This window comes from Agelaius phoeniceus, chromosome W (assembly GCF_051311805.1).
Source record: "Agelaius phoeniceus isolate bAgePho1 chromosome W, bAgePho1.hap1, whole genome shotgun sequence".
Lineage (NCBI taxonomy): Eukaryota > Metazoa > Chordata > Aves > Passeriformes > Icteridae > Agelaius > Agelaius phoeniceus.
Genome location: NC_135301.1, coordinates 23,315,343 through 23,328,737, shown reverse-complemented (window position 1 = coordinate 23,328,737; position 13,395 = coordinate 23,315,343).

Below are 13,395 nucleotides of genomic sequence, written 5' to 3'. Positions count from 1 at the left end.
AAAAGATGCCTTTCACCCCTGGAGAACATTGGGCCATCCAGGCGTCATTTGTCCCTTGAGACTTCCCCCCCCTATCTGGTTGGTAGGCCCCTGTGCCCCTTCCCTCCCCCTTTCCCCAGGGTTAAAAGGAACAGCAACCACACAGTTCAGCAAGTTCTGTTGGAGCTGTTACTGGATTCAGAGGCCTGTGGGCCAGGAATAAAGCTCTGGATCTAAACCCTCCATCAGAACCAACTCCTTTCCTTCATCCTCACCTTAAAGCTTCTCCACCAAGGTAAACCTGAGCTCCTGCATGTCTGGACTTGTCTCTACATGCCCTGCTGCAGCATCCAGCTTAGCCAATGGTTTCTCTGAGGTGAAAACACCACAGTTGCTGCCTTTTGGTCAAGCAGCAAGGGCCAGACAAGCTCAGGCACGTCCCATCTGGCTATATTGGTATTATTCCAATAGAACCTCAGTTTACCCCCTTTCATTTAAATGTTCCAGGGTGTTAAAATCATAAATATATTATCCCTTTGTTGTATTTTTTTTTCATTACTTCATATATCCCTTCTTTGGCACCAGGTAGTATAGGGTATTGTTTTATATTAGTGTCCTAGGGTGACGTCATGATGCTTGTATCCCCAATCGTGGGTTCTGTTTATGCTGGATATTATATTCTGTGCCTTCAAGACTGGCCCTGAAAGCAAAGGCAGGGAGAAGATAAAGCATGGAGTTTTGTTATCACCTTGCACTCACTCCTCCACATTCTGCTGGACTGTGTTGTCTGGTCACAGACAGGGCAGAACAGGGCCCTCCTTTGCTTCTTAGTTTAGCTAGCTGAGGCAGAGAAGTTTTCCCTGGAATGTTTTTTTCCCTTTTCTTAGAACTGTTCGAACCTGCTCCAGACTGGGACCCGGAGAAACACCAAAAGCTTGCACTTTGTAGCCTACCGGGGCCTACTCTGGGCAGCAGCCTTTCCCAGTGTTGGAGGGACTGATAACAGAGCGACCGCTCACCAGAGAGATTTTCTGAATTTGTCATCTTTTCAGAGCAACAAATGAGTTTTATCATCTGGTATTCTCCAATTTTTGTGCTGGGGAGTGCTTTTCCTGTTTAAACAGGTTTTTTTCTACTTATCTCCAAGAAAATTTTTCCTGAACGGGTTGGGGGGAGGGGCCGTGTGGGTTTGCTTTGTGGGGGGGCCCCTTTTGGAGGTTTTCTCCCAAATTTGCCCTAAACCAGGAAGAATGCTTGGTGCCCAACGCATGGCTTGAGAGAGTGGAAAAAACCCTGTTCTGATTGTATTTTGGTTGCAATTACTCTGTATTGGGATAAAGCAGTTAGCAGCCATGTTGTTTGAATTCATAATGTCTCTTGGGGTGGAGGCTTGCATGTGTTTCTGGTCCCTAGGTTTTTTTTTGAGGTCTCAATACTTCTATGGTCCCTAGGTTTATTTTCTTATCCAGAAATAGGTCCGGTATTGTCCCTAATACATAGTTTTTGCAGTAGAGGGGCACTGACTAGAATAGCTATTGGGCTGGGCTTGGTGGTAATGACTTGTAAGAAGTTTATAAAGGTGCTAGAGTCTTTTCCAGGTATGTATGGTTCATGGTTATGGTTATGTACCCAGTTTGTTGGAGGAGGAGCAGGGGATGAGGCTTTTCAGCCTTTGCTTTCCTTCTTCTCCTCTGAATCTGTTACATCCCTATTGGAGAATGTTCAGTTTCCCCTGAATGTTAAAGAGACTACCTTTCTGGTAATCTAGTAAGCTTCCTGTATACAGTCTGCAGCTTCTCTAGAATGAGGTCTGAGATTTATAGAGGGGCTGATGAGACCCCTGACCCAGGAGTAAACCCAGGCATGGAAAATCCTGAGTGATGTGGGAAATGGGAAGATATGGGCCAAATCCTGAAAGAATTTTCTGACCCTATAGTCTGGGACTTTCCCCATGAACAAATTCAGAACCCAGCCGAGGTGGAGAAATACCTGAAAGAGAAGTACCAGGATGACCCTAAGGAGACAAAGATCATTGCAGCAAGCTGGTCCCTGGCATATGCTTATCACACACTGCTAGATACTGTAGGGCAGCAAACAGAGGAAGGGGGGCAGGAAGATAAATCAACAGCTATCCCAGTCACTCAGGCTACAGCCAACACCCCAAACACCCCAGTTACAAAGCCAGTAGCTAAACCAGACAGTAAGCCTCAACCAATGGATTTTGCTACTAGCACAAGAAGTGGAAAGTGCACAGACAAGACCGATCGACCAGTGGATGATGATGATGATGATGATGGAGGAGTAGGACCCTCAATGCTTCCCAAAATAAAATCAGGAGTCAAAGCAACTGGCACAAGATCAGAAGCCAATATTGAGTCCTTTTCCCTGAAGGACCTTTGTGGCCTACAGAAGGATTACACCCAACGACCTGATGAATCTATAATTATTTGGTTAGTCCGTCTTTGGGATGCTGCAGGTCTCAGTTGGCCTTCACGTGGAAGGGAGTGCAGTATACATGGAACCAACTGCCCCAGGGGTGGAAGTACAGTCCTACCATCTGCCATGGACTGATCCAGGCTGCACTGGAAAAGGGTGAAGCTCCAGAACAGTATATCAATGACATTGTTGTGGGGGGAAACATGGCAATTGAAGTATTTGAGAAAGGAGAGATAATCATCCAAATCCTCCTGGAAGCTGGTTTAGCCATTAAAAGAGCAAAGTTAAGGGACCAGCTCGTGAGATCCAACTCCTGGGAGCAAAGTGGCAAGATGGATGGCATCAGATTCCTATGGATGTCATCAACAAGATCAGAGCAATGTCTCCACCATCTAGCAAGAAGGAAACACAAGCTTTCCTAGGCACCATAGGTTTTTGGAGAATGCATATTCCTGAGTACAGTCATATCGTGAGCCCTTTTTATCTGGTCACCCACAAGAAGAACAATTTCCACTGGGGCCCTGAGCAGCAATAGGCCTTTTCCCAAATCAAGCAGGAGATTGCTCATGCGGTAGCCCTTGGCCCAGTCAGGATAGGACCAGAGGTGAAGAACGTGCTCTACTCTGCAGCTGGGAACCATGGTTTGTCCTGGAGGCTTTGGCAGAAGGTGCCTGGAAGACTCGGGATTGACCACTGGGATTTTGGAGTCAAAGCTACAGAGGGTCTGAAGCCAACTACACTCCAACAGAGAAAGAAATCTTGGCTGCCTATGAAGGAGTCCAAGCTGCCTCAGAGGTGATTGGTATGGAAGCACAACTCCTCCTGGCACCCTGACTATCGGTGCTGGGGTTGATGTTCAAAGGAAAGGTTCCTTTCACTCACCATGCCACCAGTGCTACATGGAGCAAGTGGGTTGCTCTTATCACACAGCGCACCCATATAGGTAAACTGAATCACCCTGGGATTTTGGAAATAATTACAAATTGGCCTGAAGGTGAAAATTTTGGTCTCATGGATGAATAAGAAGAGCAGGTGACACGGGCTGAAGAATGTCCAACATACAAGCAACTGCCAGTAGAGCAAACCCACTACGCTCTTTTCACTGATGGTCCCTGTCGCATCGTAGGGATGAACTGGAAGTGGAAAGCAGCTGTATGGAGCCCCACATAACAGGTCACAGAGGCCACTGAAGGAGAAGGTGGATCAAACCAACTTGTGGAACTCAAAGCCATTCAACTGGCCCTGGACATTGCAGAAAGAGAGTAGAGGCCAAAGCTCTGCCTCTACACTGATTCATGGATGGTAGCCAATGCTCTGTGGGGATGGCTGGAGAGGTGGAAAGAGGCTAACTGGCAGCATAGAAGAAAACTAATTTGGGCTGTGGAAGAGTGGAAAGACATCGCTACCAGGGTAGGGAGGCTACCTGTGAAAGTCCGCGATGTCGATGCCCATGTCTCCAAGAGCAGAACTAATGAGGAACATCAAAACAATAAGCAGGTAGACCAGGCTGCAAATATAGGGGTGTTCAAGGTAGACCTAGATTGGGAACTATCCTAGGTTGCTAAGGAAGTGTGTTTTTGGGAGTTTGTGGTCAAACCAATCAGTGCTGAGATTTGAATATTGGCACCTGGTGTGGCCACTGAGGACATGGATACACCTCTGAGAACACAGGGGGGTTAAAAGCAGAGAACTCCCAGGGGAAAGCTCTCTTGGTTCAGGTGGGTGAAAGAGGTCAGACCTCCCCTGCCCGGCTGTGGCCTGGGCGGGGGAGGGGAAGCCATGCGGCTGGGGGCCGGGGTGAGGTAGGATGGAGCCTTGGACAGAGAAGGGGGGGTGAAAGCCCCAGCAGGATGGAATGGTGGAAGAACACTGAGAATCATCGGGCAGCCCCCCCCCCCCCCCCCCCCCCCCCCGGGAAAGAGAGAGAGAGCCTGTGCCTGTGCTTGTGCCACCTTGAAATTTGATATCTTGTGCTGGCCAAGAAGGAGAAGCGGGGTGGGGGGTACGGCAAGAAGGTGCCCGTTGCGTTGGGAGTTCTGGGCAGACAGAGCCCAAGATTTCAACCCTTTTCTTCGATGATGGAAACCTTACAAATACTGATCCTCCTGGATTTGAATGAGAAGAGAGAGAGAGAGATGAAATAGGAGGAAATGGGCAAGTGTGATGAATGTTCGTGCAAGTTAAAGATCTCAGAAGAAGTTGAGAAGAATCCTAGGTGGGAGGAGATAATAGACTTGCCTTTGGCTGGACTTTTCTTGTATAGCCATGGACAGAACCTTTTTTTTCCTGGAACACAAAGACTGCATTGGGGAGGGAGTCAATGGCTTGGAGCCAAGAGAGTACAGTGATGTTATGTGAAGAAGTGGCATGAACAGAGACAACGGGTGAGGAGGGTGGTGGTGCCCTCGATCTTTAGTGAAGAAGAAGATCTCTGTTCTCAAGAACCCTTGACCCCAGGGGGTGAATTTGGGGGGGACTGGTGTCCTGAAAGTGAGAAATTGTTTCCTTTTGGAACTGGGCAAAGCATCCTTAAAAGGGGAACCCTAGAAGCAGCTCTGGTCTGTGTGCAGTGGTGAAAGCACTGGACATGGAAGGAAGATGTCACAATGGCAAATGTTCTCTGGGCGGTGCCACATGTGACATGGAAACACAAGAGGTTTCAACTGTGTTTCCTGGGGAAGCCTATGGTACAAGAGGGACTCTCTTCTTGATGAATTGAGAGTTGATTATCTGAAGGGTGGTGATGAACTGAGAGTCAATTATCTGAGGGGTGGTAACTGGATTGAGAATCTGAGGTTCTATTTCGTGTGGTGGTTTAAATTGGGGGGAGGAGGAGGAATGTTTTTGGAAAATTTTCATTCTGAGTTCTGTGTGTTCTTTTTTTTCATATTGCAATTTAATAAAGTTTTTTCCTTTATTCCTAAGCTGGAGCCTGCTTTGGTCTATTTCTGGTCACATCTCACAGCAGACACTAGGGAGAATATATTTTCATGGGTGCACTGGCATTGCGCCAGCATCAAACTGTGACAGGAACACAAGGGAGAGTTATTCCATTCCTAGCTCGATGGGCCCATGATGCCTCAGGCCATCAGGGCAGAGATGCCACCTATAAGTGGGCATGAGACCGAGGGGTGGATTTAACCATGGACAGTATTTCTCAGGTTATCCATGACTGTGAGACGTGTGCTGCCATCAAACAGGCAAAGCAAGTGAAGCCCCTATAGTATTGTTATAAATGATCAAATCGTGAGCCAAAATTATCAAAAATTTAGCAAAGATTTATTAATTTGTCTGCGAGACCGAAGTTCGGTCTTCGAAACCACCACAGCCAAAGAGACAGCGTTGAGCCCAGGACCGGCGCCAGGTGAACCTGGATCTGACCTCCCGAGTGTCAGAGTCTCCCCCGTTCACGCTTGCTGCCTCGTGTGGCGAGGTTTTATACAGTTTATTCTGCCCGAGGCAAAGATGACCAAATTTCCTTTGTGTCTCTTCACATGCATCGCTGTTGCTTTCCATGTGCAGAGGTGGACAAAGGCCAAGTCCAGGTGTGCCGTAGATGTCAATCGGCTTTGGAGGAGCCGTGTATTCAGATGTATCAGGATGGTGCTATTGACTATCTTGATAGATGCAATCAGCAAGGTGATAATCGCTCTTGGGTGTCTCCCAACAACTCGGGAAACCAACGATCATCATCCTGGAAGCTGCTATTCTTACGTTAAGGCGTCGATTGTTATCTTAACTTGTGTCCGGGAACTAGTTGAATCTAAATAAGACAGCTGCTCCTGGCCGGGGTGGTCAAAAGACATGGTTTGGATTTCACAATATTTTATACCATACATTAATAGCATGAATTATCCCTACCGTATATTACAGTATGGTGGGCGGTGGTCCAAATCTAAGTATGGGGATACCTGGCAGATTGACTACATCACACTGCCCCAAACACACCCAGGCAAGCTCTACATGCTCACAATGGTAGAAGCCACCATGGGATGGTTGGAAAACTACCCTGTTGTCTCATGCTACTCCATCCTGGGCCTTGAAAAGCAGGTTTTTTGGAGGCATGGTACCCCTGAGAGGATTGAGTCAGACAATGGGACTCATTTCAAGAACAGCCTTATAAACACCTGGGCTAGGGAACATGGCATTGAGTGGGTGTACCATATCCCTCCTACCATGCACCAGCTGCAGGCAAAGTGGAGAGGTACAACGGAATACTAAAAACCCAGTTGAAAGCTTTGGGTGGGGGATCTTTCAATAATTGGGAGCAGCATTTAGCAAAGGCTACCTGGTTAGTTATCACCTAAGGTTCCACCAACCAAGCAGGTCCTGCCCCCTCTGAGTCCCTGAATATAGTAGACGGAGATAAAGTCCCAGTGGTACATGTCAGAGGTTTGTTAGGGAAGGTCGTGTGGATCAATTCTGCCTCAAGTACAGACAAACCCATTTGGGGGGTTGTCTTTGCTCAGGGACCAGGTTGCACATGGTGGATAATGCAGAGAGATGGAACAACACAATGTGTACCTCTGGGAGATCTGATTGTGGGGTGAGACTCATATGCAAATATCACTGTTTGCTGGATGTTACAGCCATTGTCTCTACATTAAACCACACAGACATGAAATAGAAGGAAATGCGTAAGTGTTGAAGGTCTGAACAAGTGAAAGATGGAGTTTTGAGTGAGTAAAATGAAAGTGGGGAATCCTGCAGTTCTGTAGTCTGGGGCCTGGATTCAGTGGTTCAGTGTGGAGACGTGACGGGGGCATGATGGGTATTGCTTGTAATTTATTGGGTGGAACAGATGGAATTTTTTTGTGAATAAAATGCATGATGTTTGGTTGTAAGTTGACGATATGGGGATAAAGGGTAGAATGTCCTAGGGTGATGTTATGATGCTTGTATCCCCAATCATATGTTCTGTTTATGCTGGATATTATATTCTGTGCTTTCAAGACTGGTTCTGAGAGTGAAGGCGAGGAGAAGAAAAAGCACGGAGTTTGTTATCAGGGACTGCACTCCTCCTCTATTGTCGGCTCCATACAGCTGCTTTCCACTTCCGATTCATCCCTACAATGCGACAGGAACTGTCAGTGAAGAGCATAGCATTTCCTCTTCTGGCAGTTGCTTGTATGGTGGAGCTGCTTCAGCACGTGTCACTTGCTCTTGTTCCTCTTCATCAAGACCAAAGTTTTCACCTTCAGGTCAATTTGTAATTATTTCCAAAATCCCAGGGCGATTCAGTTTACCAATACGGGTGCATTGGGTAATAAGAGCAATCCATTTGTTCCATGTGGCACTGGTGGCATGGTGGGTGGAGGGAATCTTTCCTTTGAACATCCACGCCAGCACCGGTAGTCGGGGTGCCAGGAGGAGTTGTGCTTCTGTGCCAATCACCTCCGAGGTGGCTTGAACTCTTCATAGGCAGCCAAGATTTCCTTCTCTGTGGGAGTGTAGTTGGCTTTGGACTCTCTGTAGCTGTGGCTCTAGAATCCAAGTGGTCAGCCTCGAGTCTCCCCTGGCACCTTCTGCCAAAGGCTCCAGGACAAACCATTGTTCCCAGCTGCGAAGTAGAGCATGTTCTTCACATCTGGTCCTATCCTGACAGGGCCAAGGGCTACCGCATGAGTGATCTCCTGCTTGATTTGGGCAAAGTCTTGCTGCTGTTCAGGGCCCCAGTGGAAATTGTTCTTTTTGTGGGTGACCAGGCAGAGAGAACTCACGATCTGGCTGTACTCGGGAATGTGCATTCTCCTAAAACCTACGGTACCTAGGAAAGCTGGTGTTTCCTTCTTTCTCATTGGTGGAGACATTGCTGTGATCTTGTTGATGACCTCAGTGGGAATCTGACACTGTCCATCTTGCCACTTTAGCACCATGAACTGGAGCTCTTGGGCAGGTCCCTTAACTTTGCTCTTTTTGATGGAAAAGCCAGCTTCTAGCAGAATCTGTATGATCCTCTCTCCTTTCTCAAATACTTCCATTGCCATGTTCCCTCCCCCACAATGATGTCATTGATATATACTGCAGGTGTTCTGGAGCTTCACCCTTTTCCAGTGCAGTCTGGATCAGTCCATGGCAGATGGTGGGGCTGTGTTTCCATCCCTGGGGCAGTTGGTTCCAGGTGTACTGCCTGCTCCTCCAGGTGAAAGGAAACTGAGGCCTGCATTCTTTTGCCAGAGGAATGGAGAAAAATGTGTTAGCAATGTCAGTAGTGGCATACCACTTTGCTGCCTTGGACTCCAGCTCATACTGGAGTTCCAGCATGTCTGGCACATCAGCACTCAATGGTGGAGTCACTTCATTCAATGCACGATAGTCCACAGTCAATCTCCATTCTCTGTCAGACTTGCGCACAGGTCAAATGGGGCTGTTGAAGGGTGAATGGATTTTGCTGACCACCCCTTGGCTCTCCAGCTCGCAGATCATTTTGTGGATGGGGATCACAGCTTCTTGATTCATTCCATGCTGCTGGCGGTGCGCTGTCGAGATGGCAATTGGTACTTTTTGCTCTTCTACCCTCAGGAGTCCTACTGCAGATTGGTTCTCTGATAGTCCAGGCAAGGTGTTCAATTGCTCAATGTTCTCTGCCTGTATAGAAGCTCTTCCAAAAGCCCACCTGAGTCCCTTTGGGTCTTTGTAACAGCCGTTCCAGAGGGAATCTATGCCTAGAATACATGGGGCCTCTGGGCCAGTCACAATAGGATGTTTCTGCCACTCCTTCCTAGCCAGGCTCACCTCAGCTTCCAACAGGGTCAATTGCCATGATCCCCCTATCACCCCAGCAATGGAAACAGGTTCTGGCCCCACATGTCCCGATGGCACTAGAGTACACTGCGCACCACTATCAACTAAGACGTCATATTTTTGTGGCTCTGATGTGGCAGGCCATCGAATTCACACCGTCCAAAAATCTGGTTTTCCCGTGCCTCTTCCTGTCTAGAGGCAGGGCTCCTCTAGCCCTGGTAATTATTTATTTCCTGGGCATAAATACTAGAGGTACCTTCAAAAGGATCTGACAGATCACACCCAGCAGCTTGGTCATGGGATGTTGAAGCTACCTTCACTGTAGTGCAACACCCTCGGTTAGTGTTTCCCTCCTTGAGTTGCCACACCTGTGTTGCCAGGACAGAAGTGGGTTTCCCATCCCACCTTCCCATATCTACCCCTTGGTCACACAGGAAGAACCACAGGTCAGCTCATGGCATGTACCCTCTCTCTCTAGCTGGGGGACATTGGGCTCTGACTTTGGGGCCTGTGGCTTGCACTGGTGTGATATGGGAACTGTTCCTCCTTACCTTCTCCCTCATATTCCTCATCTCCTCTTTGAGGTCCTTAATCACAGCAGAAACATGAGCCTGCATTGGGGCAATGATAATACTCTCATAATTTCTAAACTTGTTGGCGACAGAGCTCACTGTCTCTCAGTTGGTATCAGCATTAATCGTTGCAATTAAGATGGTGTATTGAGATGGCCCTAGATTTGCCAGACTCCACAACATTTGCCCTGTGCACATGACCTTGTTGGGGTCATTGTCATGCTGTCCATCCCTCCCAAAGAGTACCTCCAATACCGCCACTTCTCTCCGCTGTTGGATCCCTTCCTCAAGGGTCTTCCAGCACCTTCTATGGTGGTGCTCCTGCATTCTTTCCCTGTGGACAAACCTTTCTCTGACATTCATGAAAATCTGCTCCCAGAGGGAAAGGGACCCTGGCTCCCTTACAAAAATCTGATTCATACCTGAGTCCTGGGTCAAGGGTCCCAAATTCCTTGCCTCACCACCATCCAGTTGCACGCCTGTACTCATAAGGACCCAGACCCGAAGTAACCAGGTTGCATAAGCCTCACGTCCCTGTCATACAATGTCTTTGTGCAGATTACCGAGACTTTTGTACATCAGGGACTCAGGGATGATTGCAACCTCTGGCTCCCCTGTGGGTTGTGAGGGCTGTCCATTCTTATTCTTGTCTGGGTGCTCTGATTTCATCTTAGACCTTGTTGTTTCCACAGGGGCAACTGCTGCTGGCTGTGACTGCCTTTGTGGTTCAGCTGGAACCTGGACGGTTGTAACATCTGTGGGTTCCACTGCTGCACTATTAGACTCTCTCTGTTCAAGGCAGGGGGAGGGTTTCTCACCAGCTGGGGAAATGTACTCCTTCAGCATCTGGCTCACTTCGCACATCTACTTCACCAGAATCCTCACCCAGTCTGGGTGGTTCATTTCTGAGGTGGGCTGCAGAGCAGTGTCCAGCTCTATGGCAGCCTCCCTAGTCTCTGGGGCAGTGTCAGGGTGGTTATCCAGGTTAATCTTCCCTTATCTCTGAATGCTAAATAGAATAGGCTTAACAGGCATATCAGCAACACCAACCACTGTATGATATCATTAGCATTTAGAGAAGGTTTGAACCCTTTGAAAACTGGGGGGCAGACCCAAAGAGCTGGTTGAAGGGTTGGGAGAAAATTTCCCCTGGTGTCATTTCCTCCCAGTAAGTACCATTATTAAACTAACCCCAAAAATATACAGTTAGTGTGTGATAGCTCTGAATCCATGTGCCTGCCTTCCAGAGGAAGTTAAAGATCCATGAATTCCTCACCTTATTAACCCATAAAGCAAACTGAATAACAGGCACAGTAGCCTTAGTTATAGGACCCATGTTTAGATAAGGGCCAGCAAATGGGAGAAATATAGCCACGACCATGTGCCACCCAAACCAAGGTAAACTAGACCACATGGTGACAACGAGGTTTCTATATCAGCACACAAAAATTAGATTATTCGAGAACTGTTATTCCTTTTTCTCTCGATGCCCTTGAGCCACACGTTGGGCGCCAAAATCTGTCTTGGTTTGAAGAGACAGGTGTCTGCTAAGGAAGGCAGAAGCCTCCCCTGAAATGGAAAATGTAAACTCTCTCCTTCCAAATTGTTATAATTTTGAAATTAAGGGGGCTTGCAGGCAAAGATATGGGAGCAGGAATAACAGTTCTTTATTAGGGAAGAAAATTAAAAAATAAAATAATGCAGTAATACTTAACAACACTGACAGAGTCAGAATATGACCTGACACCCTGTGGGTCAGGGTGTTGGTAGCAGTCCAATTGAAATGGTGGCTGCAGTGCTCCTGGGGTGACAGATGTGGTTCTTTTGAAGCAGTGATCCTGTAGAAGGGGGTAGTTTTCCTCTGAAGATCCAGTGTTGGTGTAGATGAGGCTGGTCTTCCTCTGGGAATCCAGTGGGAAAGGCTGGCTGTGGTCTTCTAAATCTCAGATTATATCCAGGTAGGGATGCTTGGCTCCTCCCTCTGGGCGGAGCATCTCACAATGGGATGATATAATTTTATCAGTCATGCAGTGAGACTCAATGGCCTATTAACAGAAGATATGTCCCTGGAGGGAGGATTGTTGTGGAAGAGAGAAAGAAAACTGCCCAATTAACAGAAGATAACTGCCCTACCTCTAACAGATAGGAATAGAATACACATCCTCATTTCCAGCCGAAGACGTGATGAGAGCAATCCACTTGCTCCATGTGGCATTGCTGGCATGGTGGGTAGAAGGAACTTTTCCTTTGAACATCTACTCTAGTACTGGTAGTTGTGGTGCCAGGAGGAGTTGTGCTTTTGTGCCAATTACTTTTGAGGTGGCTTAGACTCCTTCATAGGCTGCTAAGTTTTTTTTGGTATTTTTTTTTGTTGGAGTGTAGTTGGCTTCAGACTTTCTGTAGTTTCAGCTCTAGAATCCTAATGGTTGACCTCAAGTCTCACTAGGCACCTTCTGCTAAAGGTTCTAGGACAGACCATGGCTCCCGGCTGCAGAGTAGAGCACGTTCTTTACATCTGGTCTTGTCCTGATTGGGCCAAGGTCTACTGCATGAGCAATTTTCTGCTTGATTTGGGTGAAGGCTTGTTGCTGTTCAGGGCCCCAGTGGAAATTGTTCTTCTTGCAGGTGACTAGGTAGAGAGGGCTTACAATCTGGTTGTACTTAGGAATATGCATTCTTTAAAAGCCTATGGTACCTAAGAAAGTTTGCGGGGGTTTTTTGTTGTTTGGTGGAGACATTTCTGTAATTTTGTTGATGACATCAGTGGGAATCTGACACAGTCTATCTTGCTACTTTACTTCAAGGAACTGGATCTATCAAGGACGTCGCTTAACTTTGTTTATTATTTTGGCAAAACTAGCTTTCAGGAGAATCTGGATGATTTTCTTTCCTCTCTCAAACACTTCTGCTGCCATTTTCCCCCACACAATGATGTCATCAATGTACTGCAGATGTTCTGGAGCCTCACTCTTGAATTGCAGAAAAAGAAAACAAACTCCACAACTTTGTAAAAGTTGCAAAGCCAGTATATTTATTACAGCGATGGACACATGTGGGGATCGGTCCCCTTAAAAGACAAGCGTACCTCTGGGAACTCCAGATCTTTTTTTTATCTCCCTTACTAATCCATATGCATGGAATTTCACAATTGGTTCATACATATTCATTTTACTGATTTCGCATTACACTCGAAGCTAGTTACCCTTGCCGCTAATATTTTATCAGAAAGTACAGAACTCCTGGGTCACCCTGCCCTGCCTCCCGCAGTCTCTTCGTCTGTTTCAAAGTTCAAGGGGCCCCCCTCTTATCTCTGTCCTTTGGCTGAAGCAGTTTCTTCGAGCATAGGTTTTTTGCGAGAAAAGGCAGTCAGACCAAACAGCTATATTTGCAAGCTACAGACTTAATTCAAAGATGTACATTTTATGTAAATCGAAATGGATTTCTCCTCTGGATAATTTTCACTCTGTCTCACTCTTTTTTAGTGTAGTCTGAATTAGTCTATTGTGGAAATGCATGTGGCTGGAATGAGTGGTGGTTTGGCCTCAATAACATATGCAGGAGGCATCAACCTGTGACCATGGGAAACAAGATACTGAAAAAGGCACACCTAGTCAGGTCATGGCCAGAAGAGTGGGGTCATGGGAGTCAGTATGTTAATAAAACT